The following is a 12,533-nucleotide window of genomic DNA, read 5'->3' as shown; positions in this document are numbered from 1 at the left end:
CTCAGCGACCACTGCCTCATTGCCTGTATCCGCTACGGTGCCGCAGTCAAACGACCACCCCTCATCACTGTCAAACGCTCCCTAAAACACTTCTGTGAGCAGGCCTTTCTAATCGACCTGGCCCGGGTATCCTGGAAGGACATTGACCTCATCCCGTCAGTTGAGGATGCCTGGTCATTCTTTAAGAGTAACTTCCTCACCATTTTAGATAAGCATGCTCTGTTCAAAAAATGCAGAACTAAGAACAGATACAGCCCTTGGTTCACTCCAGACCTGACTGCCCTCGACCAGCACGAAAACATCCTGTGGTGGACTGCAATAGCATCGAACAGTCCCCGCAATTTGCAACTGTTCAGGGAAGTCAGGAACCAATACACGCAGTCAGTCAGGAAAGCTAAGGCCAGCTTCTTCTGGCAGAAGTTTGCATCCTGTAGCTCCAACTCCCAAAAGTTCTGGGACACTGTGAAGTCTATGGAGAACAAGAGCACCTCCTCCCAGCTGCCCACTGCACTGAGGCTAGGGAACACTGTCACCACCGACAAATCCATGATTATCGAAAACTTCAACAAGCATTTCTCAACGGCTGGCCATGCCTTCCGCCTGGCTACTCCTACCTCGGCCATCAGCTCCGGCCCCCCCGCAGCTCCTCGCCCAAGCCTCTCCAGGTTCTCCTTTACCCAAATCCAGATAGCAGATGTTCTGAAAGAGCTGCAAAACCTGGACCCGTATAAATCAGCTGGGCTTGACAGTCTGGACCCTCTATTTCTGAAGCTATCCGCCGCCATTGTCGCAACCCCTATTACCAGCCTGTTCAACCTCTCTTTCATATCGTCTGAGATCCCCAAGGATTGGAAAGCTGCCGCAGTCATCCCCCTCTTCAAAGGGGGAGACACCCTGGACCCAAACTGTTACAGACTTATATCCATCCTGCCCTGCCTATCTAAGGTCTTCGAAAGCCAAGTCAACAAACAGGTCACTGACCATCTCGAATCCCACCGTACCTTCTCCGCTATGCAATCTGGTTTCCGAGCCGGTCACGGGTGTACCTCAGCCACACTCAAGGAACTAAACGACATCATACCCGCCATTGATAAGACAGTACTGTGCAGCCGTCTTCATCGACCTTGCCAAGGCTTTCGACTCTGTCAATCACCATATTCTTATCGGCAGACTCAGTAGCCTCGGTTTTTCGGATGACTGCCTTGCCTGGTTCACCAATTACTTTACAGACAAAGTTCAGTGTGTCAAATCGGAGGGCATGTTGTCCGGTCCTCTGGCAGTCTCTATGGGGGTGCCACAGGGTTCAATTCTCGGGCTGACTCTTTTCTCTGTATATATCAATGATGTTGCTCTTGCTGCGGGCGATTCCCTGATCCACCTCTACGCAGACGACACCATTGTATACACTTTCGGCCCGTCATTGGACACTGTGCTATCTAACCTCCAATCGAGCTTCAATGCCATACAACACTCCTTCCGTGGCCTCCAACTGCTCTTAAACGTTAGTAAAACCAAATGCATGCTTTTCAACCGATCGCTGCCTGCACCCGCATGCCCGACTAGCATCACCACACTGGATGGTTCCGACCTTGAATATGTGGACACCTATAAGTACCTAGGTGTCTGGCTAGACTGCAAACTCTCCTTCCAGACCCATATCAAACATCTCCAATCGAAAATCAAATCAAGAATCGGCTGTCTATTCCGCAACAAAGCCTCCTTCACTCACGCTGCCAAGCTTACCCTTGTAAAACTGACTATCCTACCGATCCTCGACTTCGGCGATGTCATCTACAAAATTGCTTCCAACACTCTTCTCAGCAAACTGGATGCAGTTTATCACAGTGCCATCCGTTTTGTCACTAAAACACCTTATACTACCCACCACTGCGACTTGTATGCTCTAGTCGGCTGGCCCTCGCTACATATTCGTCGCCAGAGCCACTGGTTCCAGGTCATCTACAAGGCCATGCTAGGCAAAGCTCCGCCTTATCTCAGCTCACTGGTCACGATGGCAACACCCATCCGTAGCACGTGCTCCAGCAGGTGTATCTCATTGATCATCCCTAAAGCCAACACCTCATTCGGCCGCCTTTCGTTCCAGTACTCTGCTGCCTGTGACTGGAACGAATTGCAAAAATCGCTGAAGTTGGAGACTTTTATCTCCCTCACCAACTTCAAACATCAGCTATCTGAGCAGCTAACCGATCGCTGCAGCTGTACATAATCTATTGGTAAATAGCCCACCCATTTTCACCTACCTCATCCCCACAGTTTTTATTTATTTACTTTTCTGCTCTTTTGCACACCAATATCTCTACCTGTACATGACCATCTGATCATTTATCACTCCAGTGTTAATCTGCAATATTGTAATTATTCGCCTACCTCCTCATGCCTTTTGCACACATTGTATATAGACTCCCCCTTTTTTCCTCTAATGTGTTATTGACTTGTTAATTGTTTACTCCATTTGTAACTCTGTTGTCTGTTCACACTGCTATGCTTTATCTTGGCCAGGTCGCAGTTGCAAATGAGAACCTGTTCTCAACTAGCCTACCTGGTTAAATAAAGGTGAAAATATACAATAAAAAAATTAAGTTTGCTACCATTATTAAGTTTGCCACACAACGGTGGTAAGCCTGTTCACTGACAACTATGAGACTGTCTACAGGGAGGAGGTCGAAGACCTGGCAGAACAACAACCACTCCCTGAACGTCAGCAAGACAAGTTCCTTGGTGTCCACATCACCAACAAACTATCATGGTCCAAACACACACAGACAGTCGAGAAGGGGATGTTGTTTCCGGTGATGTCTGGTGAGGACCAGCCTTACAACAGGCGTACAAGCCCTCAGTCCGGCCTCTCTCAGCCTATTGCAAACAGTCTGAGCACTGATGGAGGGATTGTGTGTTCCTGGTGTAACTCGGGCAGTTGTTTCCATCCTGTCACAGTACTGTACAGGTGTTGTTATACGTGGTCTGCCACTGCGAGGACAATCAGCTGTCCGTCCTGTCTCCCTGTAGCACTGTCTTAGGCGTCTCACAGTATGGACATTGCAATTTACTGCCTCGGGCCAAATCTGCAGTCCTTATGCCTCCTTGCAGCATGCCTAAGGCACATTCACGCAGATGAGCAGGGACCCTGGGCATCTTTCTTTTGGTGTTTTTCAGTAGAAAGGCCTCTTTAGATTTGATTTGATTTAGTGTCCTAAGTTCCACAGGTGCATGTTCATTAATTAATTCAGTAATTAATTAATAAACAGAAAATTCCAAATGGTCTACTACATAATGGACTATTACTTGGAACTGGAGCATTCGCCTTGTTGTATTCTAGAACAACCCTCAGCGTGAGACAAACGGTGCATTTGGAAAGCATTTAGACCCATTGACTTTTTCCACATTTTGTTACGTTACAATTAATTAACGAATTAATACAACACGGCGAATGCTCCAGTTCCAAGTAATAGTCCATTATGTAGTAGACCATTTGGAATGTTCTGTTAATTGATGCTTACACAACACCTCTCCAAAAGGGGAGATAAACCCTTCACCATGTTGTTAGAACACTTGTCTATTCTTGAAAGCTGATTGCATAAAATCACCTGTTCCGTTTCTTCCCACGGAACCTCAACCACACGATCACTTGTCACTATCAAGAACACAGACTACTAAAAACCGGGAAAGACCCCCCCCCCCCCCGTCCATTCATCGCTCAATCTGACATTAGTTTTCACCCGTATACAGTGATCACTGTAGGACTATACAGTAATCCCTGTTCTCTATAGGACTTTGAACTACAATGTCGCTCCAAGCATAGCCTATTTGTAGAGTTGACTTTTAAACTGAGAACAACTTAAATCACTCTATGATAATTTAAATCATTCCCCCTTAATCAAGAATAAAACATACTGACCTTATCGCCGACTGGGAAAGCAATGTTCGTTGTATCTAGTCACTCTCTCTGTTCTCTGTGATAATACGCAGGCCTGTTTAAGTTTAACCTCAATTCAGAGGTCAGGTCTTTAGTAAAACGAGTCAAACTCGTCCGTGCACGATTTTCAGCGTATTACCTTCAGATAAGAGATAAAGATATTTAGATCCGGCTTCGAAGGACCAAATTGATAGAGGAATTTTAAATTCCCTTATGTTTTATTGCCAAAACCAATTTAATTCGCACTCATTTCTAATTCATGATAAGTTGTAAGTTTATCATTTGCATGAATTAGCAAGAGACCAGTCTTAAAAAACAAGTTCAGCATTTATTCTTGATGAGTACTGAATGCTCACACACATTACCACAGGTTATAAACTGAAAATGACGTCAGCGTTTTCCAAACGTTCCGTTTCACAAACAGAGGGCCCCTCTAATTCTCAAGCCTCCGCGTTATCAGCACGAAGTCAAGGCCAGTCAGCATAAATCAACATTCCCGACCATTTTGGAGATGGCCCGTTCCCACCACCTGGAGATTTGTACAACTGAATGAACTTAAAGAACAGACCTTCATTGTTACTTAACTTCCTGACTACATTATATACAATTGTGAAAGGGAGCAAGAGGGACAGTACATTATAGCATTTGGACCAGTCAGTTTCTGATTGGAATGTATACATAATTAGTCATTTCAAACATATTTTCCTCTATCAATCCTCCCTTTGATCAAATATTATACATTCAATTCTACATCTAGTTTTATTTAATCATAAAAAATGAAAGTATAAACAAACTTATCTAACCTTTTTATAGAGGTTTATCAGATTATCATATGAATAGACAAATAATCAACAAATCAATTATAAATGTTTATCCAACTCTCCACATTTCATTAATCAATTCTAACCTTAACTCCAACTGTTTTTAAACCTACATCAGAATCATAACTCTTCCTTCCGGATTTTCGTCACGGCCTTCATTAAAAAAAACAGTTTAATCATGGAAACAAATTACAATCTAATTCCCCTTTATCTCATCACTATTCTCATCAAACATAAATTCCCCACAAATGACAGATCCGGATTCGTCCACTTCCTCTGTAGACATGCCTTCAGTCCTCCACAGGTCAGAATCTGGAATCGGCCCATAACGCACCATCTGTTGGGTCATTGATCTTTCCAGAGTCCTGGAAACAAGGCCTCGCACACAGGGAATTAGACAACAGCCGCATAAAATTAAAACAGTCATACAGGTTGATACAGCCCAAAACACCAAATTTTTCCATAAATACTGTCTACCCAATTTAGTTCAGAGAAGTATCTACCCCAGAGTTTCTGCCAACCCGTGAGCCAGGGTGGTCAAACCAGCTGAGGCTTCGGGCACTGATTCGTCCGGAGCCGTGCCACCCGGGATGTAAGACATGGTCCTGATTACCACGCCCACTTCCTCCTTTTATCCTATGCAATTCTGTCAGGTCTTCCAGCTGGTTGCTTCAGTCTGTTCTACAAAACCTTTAACAACACCTTTGGTATTCCTGCTAAAGCGCTGTTGATTACCATAACTATAATCATCTACCTCGTGGAACTCCAATGTTATCAATATATACTCTGTCGTCAAAAGACCCAGATGGAGCATCTCTCTCGTTTTGGCTAACTTCACGTCTTAGTGTTGTATGAGTGTAAAAGGCATTCCTAACCCGTCCAATCAGTCAAACTCATTCCCCCGCACAACCACCAGATGGCGACACTGGCCCATTTTATTTCATTGAAATCCCCAGAGTTCAACCAGCCTGTCAATTCAGACATGGTCTCGTCAGTGGTCATTCTCTCTGTCTTATTGCAGGTACCAACTTCCCCCACGTATTTCCCGTGTGTACTGTATCTGGCCAAACAGTAATATTCTCCTCTCGTCACGGTAAAGGGAGGAAGTCTTGATTTAAATGGAACCTGGGGATGTAAATAGTGTAAATCAATACAGCTATCATTACTTGGCATTCCTGCTTTCATGAACAGCTTTACCATACATGCCATTCCCTTAGGGGAATTAATTCCATTCAGTGGGAAAGGGATAGTTGTTAACTGTGGCTTAGCATTCGCACATGCGTAGCATTCTTCTTTGGCCACTGATCTGGCCATATATTGAATCCATTCCAACCATAAGTTGGACTCCCCAAAACCAGTCTCCACCTCTTTAAGGTCCTTGGTCTGAACTATTCGTACTGCTCCTTTACCCTGGATGATTACACTAGGAATAGCCGTTGTGTTAGAGGGATTGGTTGAACTTCGGCCAATCATATTCTCCTTATCAACTCTAACTTCTGCCACCTGGAACGGTACCATAGTGTCAGTTGAAAACTGGTTGAAGCCCATATACCATAACCCGAGATCCTGAGTATTGACCGCCTTAATGTTAATTCGCACCTTTATACAATACTTCCTCTGTTCGGGAACACAGTCCAAAACGACAACCGTTACTATACTCCACCTGGTCCCAAATTGAGTGTATGGGTTTACATAGCCATCTCTTTCAGTGTGAGCTATGCCCTGGCTCCACGACTTACACGGTGATTTACACAAATACTTCCCATAGAGTCCCATGGTTCTAGACTGCCAAGGGGTGAATGACCCCAATTGATCTACACAAAATTCTACTGAGAGATCCTTGCCCAATTCCACCCTCACTTCCTTACTATTTTGTTTCAGTGACCTTCAGAGAATCTTAGGTAACATCCCATTTCCCTCATCTAGCACATGAGTCAAATTATCCTCTTTGGCACTTTCCGGGGGATCATGGTGAATCAGGAATATGGCCCCCACAATAAAACAGCTCAGGACGGTCAGTGCACACGTGAAGCCCCACCCTCTCCCTGAGAACATATCAACAGCCAGAGCCAGACACATCTTCACTTCTATGAACAAAAACAGGGGTGACAGGACAGGGAGGATTGCTTCATTCGAGAGATGGCCCCCGGAATTCTGTTAATTCCAGTTCTCCTCCGAACACTGTTTATTTGTTCGACAGTGAAATATGTATCTTACCCCCCCGCAGTGCGATATGAATCCGGGTGGCCCACGGGACTGGATGGAGTGTCTTCACCTGTAGTTCCTCTGTAGTGCATAAACTCTTGGACATACGGGTTTGATTAATGAACAACCTCATGTTTTCCACCATACTGCTTTCTATTTCTACATTTGCTTCCTCCAATCGCCCTAATTGGGGCATTCTATAGGGTCTACCAAAAACCTTCTCAAATGGAGATAGCCCCTCCTTATCAGGGGTTATTCTAATAGTCATTAACACTATGGGCAGGCATTTTACCCAGTTCATTCCAGTACTTAGGTGTGTTTTCCTTAATCAACCTTTTACCGATCGATTCATGTTCTCGATAAGGCCAGCGCTTTGGGGGTGATAAGAACTATGTTTCTTCATATTTATATCCAATTTCTGACCTATATGCTCAATTACTTCTGGTAATCCAAATCGCGGAATTATCTCCTGACATAATGCTCTAGCCACTGTTTCTGCGTCTGCTGAGTATGTAGGAAACACTTCTACCCATTTGGTATATTTATCAATTATTGTTAAACACCACTTCTTGTTTTCACTCTTAGTTAATTCAATATAGTACACCGTGAGCAAAAGTTTTTAAAATAGTTAGTTATTCCATATGCTACAAAGTGCTGTTTAACCATTCCTACCATCCCCCCTGTTGATACATGGCTTTGCCCATGTATCAATACAGCAGCATATTTAAACAGTGACTTAGGTAAAACAGGTAGATTCCCTTTATGCCAAATACCTCCTCTATCTACAGCTCCCATTCTGACCCATTTAGAAACTTATTTACCCACTATGTTATCTTTGCTCTTCCTGGCCCCCCCTCTAACTTCTCTGCTCTCCCACCTTCAAGGTCTCTGCGGTGCGGGGGAGGGCTCCTCTGTATGTTTCTTATGTTTTCCAAATTTGAACTACATGGGAACTACAAACCCATGGACCCTCTTTTAGAAAAAAATGTCTATGAGCGGCTTTTCTCCAAATTCCTTAATCAATCTATCTTAATCCCAACAATAATCCTAACTCCTCATAGATGTCCTATATTCCTGTTAAGTATAATACTATTTAAAAACGTATAATCTAATAGATGCTAACCATATTAAAAATCCTTCCTACACTAACAAGCCCTCTCCTTGGGGACCCTCAGTATTCTATCTGACAATAACATGGGTTTAATATGTGTTGCAAAGTGTGGAATAAAACTTTGGTCCTGGAAAACAGAGTAAAGCAGAACAAAGCATTCTTATAACCCATCTGGTCCTCTCAGCTATTCTTATCCAGCATCAGGTGGGCACCATGCCACCCTTCATGACAGGGAGAACAAACATACATGGGTCATCCTCAGTCAGTAAATAATACAGGAATTAGGGTCAGAAATCCAGTAACCACCATACCGGTATACTTACCAAACCAGTCTCTCAACCAGGGTGGACAGTCAGACTTCTCTACCCCCGCCATGGTCCTCATCTCAGCAGATAGTGCATCAAGCCCATTTAAGGCCCTTAGATATACTACCATCTGGACTGGTGTTATTAGGGATATACGTACAACATTGTTCACTGAACATTTTGTAGACTCCCCCCTGACTAGCAAGAAGCATATTCTAAGCAAGTCCATTCTGTATAAGACAGCCACAAATTGTCCCTACCATCAAAACCAGTCTCCGTGCCTCATTGATCAATAGCTGAATAGTCTAACATTAATTACCTGAATGGGATTTTTAGCATAGTGGTGACAGGTTCGGTCCAGGGGTGATAGAGGAGTGTGTCTGGCCCCGGTCCGTCTGAGACCTCCGGTGTTGGCAGTACCTTAATAGAAAACACACCCACCGTGTCTGTCCCGGTCCTTTGTAGTCCGGGGGGTGCAAGTGCCTGCATCAGAGAGCTTAATATTTTTGATGGTTAGTAGGATTTCATCACCTTTACAAAGTTCAACAGTGCTCCCAGGTTTCCCACATATCATGGAAAGCCTATCCACCTTTGTGGGATCCCCTTTCTCCAGTCCCAAAACTGTCCCAAGTTGGTTATCATACGGACACCGTCCCCTATTACACAGGTAATGTCTCCCGTCTTTTGACACTCCTGTAACCGAGTGTTAAAACCAAACAAAAATATCTCAATTTCTTCCCTGCCCTGTTGGCTCTAAATATGTTATCTTCCACTATTTATTCTCAATGATAAATATGACTTTCTCTCTGTTACAATACCAAATCCCTAATAGCCCATTCAAAAAACTTCACAGCTAATGTTATAAGACAGAATCCTGAACCACTTTCTCATTTGCGGTTCAAACAGTAATTCTAACCCTCAACCAAAACTGCTTCATTTCTAATGAATTTACCTTAATACTAGTAACTCAATATGACCCCATTCATTATACAAATGACTCTCCCCCGAGGCTGATCAGACCTTGGGAGCCAGTCATGATAAGGTCAAAAGGTCATACCATATTAGGCATAAAGAACCCTTTATCTTTTGAATAGAAATAGTCACCTGTATAATTCAAACCCATAAAAAACATCTCATAAGGTTCCATATGTGAGCCTGCCTCTAAAATACCCTTGCACTAAACAAACAGTTCTAACAGTTGTTCCATGTGTATAATTTGCAGACCTTTTTAAAGCTTATCTCTCCCCAAAGTTATAATCCCAGGAGGCCTCTAAAGTGAGCCACCTCACCCCTAACTATCATTCCCTAATGCTATTTCGAATCAGAAACTCAATAAGTGAACTATAACTAAACCTAATGATAATTCCCCTTTGACTCAAATCATTAATCATAAGTTTTAAACATCGTCTACGGATATGTTTACTTAAATGACCATGCTACCTTTAGATACAATTAACCCAATAACATTATTATCCTATGCATTACTTTTTCTCTCTGCCGCAAATGTCATACATTTCACAGTGTAAGGAATCCGTAATTTAATCCCCGATATTTAATAAATATGCATTCGCATTCTCTCATGGCTCCTTTAATTTACTTATCTTGGGTAACTTTCATACGTTCCGGAACAAAGAGTTCTACCTAAACCCCCCCAGAACACACTGTTCAACTAAGTTAAATCAAACCCAAAAATTGACTATAACCAATAAACAAATAAACAAAACACTTTTATCTCAACTTCTGAAAGGTTTACTCGAAGCCTCGATACACACTCTAATAGCCATACAGTTTGCTCCGTTATTGCCAGTTTTCTGGTGACAAAAGTGTCGCTCTAGTGACGTCATCATCAAGCGCTCAATCTGCCAATTTGTAGCGACTTCAAATGAATTGTAAATTATTGTTCGATTAACCAAACCTAATTTTTCACATCTGTTCAAATTCTGAATTATAATTTACCACCCCAACCAATCATCTCTAAATTTGCCAATTTTATAAAAGCTTTTCGATGGGCATAAATCATAATTGTCTCTTTGTTATCATTTAGAATCCATTTTGCTCTAAATACCTGTCTCGTCTTTGACTTAGTATTTTAATTACACTCTATTCCCAATACGTTATTCACTTGTCTAATTACAACTCAGACCAGCATTAGCGAGAATGCAGAGAATGCCTTGTCTCTGGGAACAGGGAAATCCCCTTAACCCAAACATTTACTCCTACAACGACACCCAATAATTCTTATGATCCCTTCACGTTGTTCGTTTTAAATCTCTTGATGTATCATGTAACTTATTTTTCTCTCTTCGAATTGTCGTCCTACAATATTTTTTCCCACTGTCATACACTCAAACCACTGTGATTACCGTGCACTGTCCCTTTAAGATAAGACTTTTCCTTTGTTCCCCGCAATGAGAACAGAAACCAGATCGTTTTTAGAATACGTTACTTTTTTGTTCAAATTCACTGGCGTTACCTTAACCAAACATCAATAATCAGAAAAACAATCACAACTTCTTACGATTAAACTATTCTTACCTAATTTATAGTCAAAAGCGTTGCACTATATAGCCCCATTTGAGTGTCTAGCAATTCCGTTGCTTGGCTATAGACGCAAATCTGCCCGCCTTTGTAAAAATATATATTCCCTATTCCGATTGAGTTCAGTTTTAAATTATAATCAGAGTAAACCCAACCAAACTTATCAATTTAATTTACCCTAACATTTAACGTACCCTGTTTTTGTGTTAAACTTCTCATGTCAATTGATTCATAAATAGCCATAACGTCCAGGCAGGCTGGAATTGTATTGTATCTCTCCGTTATCCCCTTTTTCACAGTTAATTGTATTTGTTACTCCGACATCTAGACAACAGAAAATAGCCCAAATTTGAACGCCCAAAGTTTTCCCTCAGTTCCCTTTCTTTACTCGATTGTCACCTCTGACTTCCCCACAGTTAAATTACAACCTGTTGATGATTTTTTCGTGGAGTGTTACACTCCCAATTTTGTTACAATTTAAACATCTTGTATTTTTCTTTTTCACATTATTACCACATTCCTTATGTATTTGTTTTACCAGGAATTCTAACTTTTCGACATCTAGGCGTCCGTCAAAACCATACCCTTTTCCCCATTTAGGACAGAAATCTACATTCCTTCTATCTTTTTTGTTTCATATAACGGTAATCTTCCGTCTCTTCAGAAAGCAGTTTAGAAGGGTTACTACCCATTATAATACATTCCTGCCCCAAAATAATTCCAATCTCCAACCCTTTATGTTAATTTCTCTTTATTGGAATCCTTATCTACTTACGCCTAGTAATTCCAATATTTAACACCTTATGGTTAATATCTCTTTTATTGGGATCCTCATCTACTAAAGTCTGACATTAAGTCTCACCCGTATACGATACATTACTGTTCCTTTAGGACTTTTGCTAAGATTGTCGCTCCAAATCAGCCTACTTGTAGGGTTGACCGAAGACAAATAGACTGAGTCTCAAGAGTCTCCGTCCACCTGTCGTTCAATCTGATACTAGTTTTCACTCGTATACAGCGATCAATGTTCCTATAGGACTTTGAACTTAAAATATCGCCCCAAATATAGCTTAATCTGTAGAGTTGATTGAAAATGACCAACGGAAAAGCAACTCAATTGTTCCCCATAATCTAAAAAATAAGGACCACCAACCTGCAGTGTCTATTTCCAAGATCTATATATCTATGGGGTCACTTGTTCCGTCTCTCCGCTGGATACATTGTTCAATCTGACATTTAACTCACCCGTATACAGTAATCCTCATTCCTTTAGGACTTTTAACTTAAACTATGTCGCTCCAAACATAGCCTACTTGTAAAGTTGACCGAAAACAAATGGACCGAGGCCAGTCCCAAAACCAATCCTGCAGTGTCTATTCTTGAAAGCTGATTGCATAAAATCACCTGTTCCGTTTCTTCCCACGGAACCTCAACCACACGATCACTTGTCACTATCAAGAACACAGACTACTAAAAACCGGGAAAGACCCCCCCCCCCCCGTCCATTCATCGCTCAATCTGACATTAGTTTTCAACCGTATACAGTGATCACTGTAGGACTATACAGTAATCCCTGTTCTCTATAGGACTTTGAACTACAATGTCGCTCCAAGCATAGC

General features: G+C 42.1%; 1 protein-coding gene across 4 annotated transcripts in view; it reads left to right on the top strand.

Moving 5' to 3' along the window:
- The window catches only part of LOC124005072 (membrane-associated guanylate kinase, WW and PDZ domain-containing protein 2-like), a 54,923-nt gene that overhangs the window by 13,211 nt on the left and 29,179 nt on the right, over positions 1-12,533 (top strand). The gene's annotated exons all lie outside the window — the stretch shown is intronic.

The sequence above is a fragment of the Oncorhynchus gorbuscha genome, linkage group LG02, assembly GCF_021184085.1.
Source record: "Oncorhynchus gorbuscha isolate QuinsamMale2020 ecotype Even-year linkage group LG02, OgorEven_v1.0, whole genome shotgun sequence".
Lineage (NCBI taxonomy): Eukaryota > Metazoa > Chordata > Actinopteri > Salmoniformes > Salmonidae > Oncorhynchus > Oncorhynchus gorbuscha.
The sequence above is the reverse complement of the archived record's forward strand: the minus strand, read 5'-3'. Positions and strand labels throughout refer to the sequence as shown.